The sequence below is a fragment of the Pteropus vampyrus genome, unplaced genomic scaffold (assembly GCF_000151845.1).
Source record: "Pteropus vampyrus isolate Shadow unplaced genomic scaffold, Pvam_2.0 Scaffold275, whole genome shotgun sequence".
NCBI lineage: Eukaryota > Metazoa > Chordata > Mammalia > Chiroptera > Pteropodidae > Pteropus > Pteropus vampyrus.
In genome coordinates this window covers 515,582-520,432 of record NW_011889056.1, presented here as the reverse complement: position 1 = coordinate 520,432, position 4,851 = coordinate 515,582, and the positions used below count along the sequence as shown (strand labels likewise).

At 39.3% G+C, this 4,851-nt stretch overlaps 1 pseudogene; it reads right to left on the bottom strand.

Moving 5' to 3' along the window:
- Positions 1 to 384, bottom strand: part of LOC105302483 — a 1,516-nt pseudogene extending 1,132 nt beyond the window's left edge.
- Between the last annotated feature and the right edge of the window lie 4,467 nt (positions 385 to 4,851).

The window sequence follows — 4,851 nt, the reverse complement described above, 5'->3', positions numbered from 1 at the left end:
TGGTGGAATGAGGTGCATATTATTCTGGAGCGCCACTCATGTTGAATTTATGGTTTGTCCGAATTAATTTACGAGCAGTAGGTGGTTTTGTTGTTGGAGGGACATCAGTCATACAATGATGCCATTCAGTGGTCACCATGCTTCCATCCGTATCCCAGAATGTGTTTTTGTCATTCACTTCGGTAGTATATATAACCCATCGATGACGGCCTCAAAACTGCTGTTGTCTTCATAGTATTTATTTCCATATTTGTCTTCCCCCACTCATGTACCAACCCTCACATCATTTGTCCTGAAGAAGGTTCGTAGACAGCCTTGGAGGCCACCGTGGCCATTGACCTGCCACAGCTCACGCTCCAGGACCAACAGGAACTCCATCTTGTCCTGCAGGCTGGCCTCCCAGGTAAATAACTTTTTTTTTTATTACAGTATATTGTCATAATTGTTCTATTTTATTATTAGTTATTGTTATTAATCTCTTGCTGTGCCTGACTGATAAGTTAAACTTTATGATAGGTATGTATAGGAAAAAACAGTATATGTAGGATTCGGTACTATCTGCACTTTCGGGCGTCCTCTGGGGCCTTGAGACGCATCCCTGTGGATAAGTGGGGATGACTGTATAGCATAGTAGAGCTCACACAGGGCAGAGGATGAGGTTCCCAAGGATTTTCCTGCCAGAGCTGCAAAAGCTGCTGTTAAAACGCGAGGGGCTCCAAACGTAGAAGCTCCATTCTGAATACGATAAGCTTTTGTTCATTACAGAAAATGCTCCACAGAAGGCAATGGGTGAACGAACTGGAAAGGGGACTGAAAGAAGTTTGGGCCGTGGGAATTCCCTAACACAGCCCCTGTTAGTGTTGTCGTGTAAAAGTCATATGAGTAAGAGAGGAATTTTTTAAATTTATTTATTTAAATCAGTTTCAAGTATACAGTACATTGGTTAGACATCTATATAGTTTGTAAAACGATCCCCCCAATTGCTCCCTCCCTTCCCTGGCCCTCCACCTAGCCATCATATTAATGCTAACTGCATTCCCTATGCCATGCTCCCCATCTCCGTGACCAACTATCAGCTACTAATTTGTACTTCTTTAACCCTTCACCCCATTCTCCCAGCCCCCCAACCCCACTCCCCTCTGTCCGTCACCAAATTGTCCACTGTATTCGTGAGTCTGTTTTTGATTAGCTTGTTCTTTTTGTTCCTTAGATTCCACATATAAGTGAAATCGTATGGTATTTATCTTTCTCTGTCTGACTTATTTCACTCAGCATAATAACCTCTCGGTGCATCCGTGTCATTGCAAATGGTAGGATTTCATTTTTTGTTAATGGCTGAGTAATATTTCATTGCATATTTGAACCATAATTTCTTTATCCAATCGTCTGTCGATGGGCATTTAGGTTGCTTGCATATCTTGGCTATTTTAAATTGCGCTGCCATGAGAGGAATTTTAAAGGCACTGGACTCTTACTACACCCATTAAAAATGAAATTATTCAAAACGTATCAGAGAGATGTGCCATTTATCAGCAGAATTTTCTATAGACCACTGCCAAGGTAAGCACAGGAAGTTCTCCCTGATCCCTGGGATCCTGGTGGCAACTGAATTTCATAGAACTAATGTCTGTAAAAGGTAAGAGATTTTGTTTGCCTAAGAGGTGTGTGTGTGTGTGATCTCGTGACAGCCTCAAGTCTTGTCCTTTTCAAGAGCCACCGCTTAGGCAAAGGTAGCTCTTAATAAACATGACTTCTGCTTCTGGCATTTGAGTCAGACAGAAAAAGTAATTTTATTTCTACTTTCTTCCAGGATTTAACCACTCAAACTCTAAAATATTATTTGGTCAAGGTTCTGCAACCTACTATGTTAAGATGGCCTACAACTTTACCACATGCCTTGTTAAAAATTAGAGCGCCCCCTTTAAGCAAGTGTAGTCCTAGCTCCTTTTGACCTTATGTTCAGGAGGCCTGTGAATCTGCATCTGAGGCCAAGTTCTGTGCCTGATTTAACTGAATCCTTTCATGGTCGTGCTAGATACTTAAAAAGGTTTCTCTCTTTCCTAGGAACCCTGAGACTTAAAGTCAGAAGGACCTGGAAGGGTCACTCCAAAGAAGTTGCTATCCCACTTGACTCAGAGATGTTAGGTACATAAAGGCCTTCCCAGAGGGAAGGTGGGCTGTCACTGCCCTGGGAGGCAGCCTTCCAAGTGCTGCTGATCATTCTTTGGGCCATGAGAGTGAAAGAAAGACCCAGCTGAATCCATGCTGACCCCCCGAAGCCGGTCCTTCAGGGGAGACCGGACTGTGGTTCCCACAAAGGACTTTTCTAGAGTATCTGATATTGGCAGTGAAGTCCACGGAAAGAAGAGGTATTCTAGTGAACTTCTCATAGTGGCCTAGACCATCCTATTCACAGTAGTGGGTATTTACATCACTTTAAACATTGCATTTACTAACAAACATGTAGTTGGTTAAAAATTAAAATTGGACTACTTAAAATAGTTTAATGCCGGGGAAAAAAAATCATCCCACCAAGTTCTCAGAGGGCCTCTGAGCCCAGCAGCTATAAAAGAGTCTAAGACGTCATTACGAGTTCAAAGTTACTGTTCACATTTAAGGGAACAATCAGGTACTGGGCCGTGACTTCCAGAAGAGATTAAATGATGGTGTAGAGAAGAAAAGCATCTAATTAGCAGACAAACAGAAATCCGGCACTTACAGGTAGATACTGCAAAAGACAGGTCTAATGTCACTCGATTAACGTTAGGACACGAGCTCCCCCAGTTCCGGTATAGATGGATAAACAAATGTTGGCTGTTGTTCAGGGAGATGTAATTGACTTAATGTTGTAATAATATGACTATTGATTTAGATTGGTGCAAAAAAAATAATGGCCCATAGGACGAGTTTGTCCCAAGACTCAAAACGTATATGACCGCGTACTTTAAAAACTGGATATTCAATCGGTACTCTTGAACAGGTGCCTCCTAATAAGACTTTGATGCTAGATGATGGCCATTAGTGTTGTTAAAAAAAAAAAATTCAACGGAGTAAATGTGAAGATCTAATTGGCTTTCTTAAGCAATTCCTGAACCAGACAGCATCTCTTCCAGCAACTAGAAGGGCGCTTGGGAGCGTACGAAATGGAAGTTTGTCGTAGAAAGAAGGATGGGACAAGGGAGCTAATAACGAAAGAAAAGAAAGGATTATTTTTGGTCTGGGACAGCTTTTCTTTGGGGAAAGAGAGGAGAAAGTGCTTTTACTATGCAGATTACTTCTTTCTTTTTATTTTTTATCAAGTTCTTTTATTTTGCTCTGGATTTATGACCGTATCTGTTATATAGTTTGGTGTTTATACCTTTCTGAGCATCCTTTTTCATCAGTTGCATATTTTATCATTCCAGAGTACCTCTTTTTATTCTATTCAGTGTTTTAATCCTGAATTTCACGTTACCTGATACTAATATCAGATATGAATGTTATCTCTCCCGTGTTTTGGTCCGTATGTGTTACATTTACCCACTCTTTTTATTATCCCTATTGCTTTCTTTGAAAGTGTGTGTTTTCTAAATAGCATGTATTCGTGTTTTTCCTTTTAACCTAATATGATAGAAAGTAAATTTTAATAGGTGAGATCAAATTATTACATTGAAAATGGTAACGAATGCATCTTATTCATCGTTCTATAGATGTACGCGTAATAAAAGCGTTACTCTATATTTATTACTTTAGATCATTTTTATCGTTCTTCTACTTTTCTTATTTATTTATTTATTAATTAAAAATTTTGTCCTTCCCCCCACCCCCTTCCCCCTTTGGCAAACATCAGCTCGTTCTCTGCTTCTATGGGTCTGTTTCCGTTTTGCTTTGTTTATTCATTTATTTATTTATTTTTTTTTTAGCTTACACGTATAAGTGAGATCCTATGGTATTTGTCTTTCTCTGTCTTATTTCACTTAGGATAATATCCTCTAGCTTCTCTTCTTTCTTTGATGGGGTGGGGGAGGCAAAAAGGGCCCACGTGACAGACTACTCTACTGGTGCTTGACCAGAAAGTTCTAAACTGGTTGATTATGTTTTGGAGAGAGATCGAAACTGCAATTATATCAGGTATGAAATCTAGGTTTGGTATCTTGGGCTTTTAGCGGGAAAGACGCCATTTGGGGCCTGTGGTTTTCTCTTTAACGGTGCCTTTGTATTTCACATCTGAGACTCATTATTTGAGAAGTTCAAACAGTTACTGAAGGGCCTAAATTATGTAAATATGATGCTTCTTATATATTTGATGAAAACTCAAGAGAAATGTATTGGGCCTTACAAGAAAAACTCTTAGTTAAAAATTTAAATGATACAACTCCAACATGAAGCTACGCCTTAGACTTGGATTGGTGAAGACTTTGTAAGAAACTTCAAAATGATACTCCAGTAGTTAACCATTTGAAAGCTCGATTAATAAGGATGTCACAATAGAGTAAAATTCACGTATGATGAAGAAAAATGCTCCCGCGTTGTTTACCAAGAATCTGATCTGACCCTCAATATCACTATGATACATTTAAAGGTTATTCTCCCAAGGCAAAGATGATACTGAATTTTAAAATTCATCCCATTGTAATTCTGCTCGTCGTTTTGCTTTGTATTTTATTTACTGGTTATTTAGGCGTCTGCAACTTGTCCAGAAAAAAAGAAAAAGGTGAAAACAACAATGGAGAGAATTAAATACCGTAAAGTTATTATTTCTTAGTAACACAGGTAGGTGATTGTCAGGGCAAATACGAATTAAAAATAAGAGTCTTAATTCTCCCCGTAGAAAATAAGGCCAGAGACTTCCCCCTCTCAATCTCGCCATTC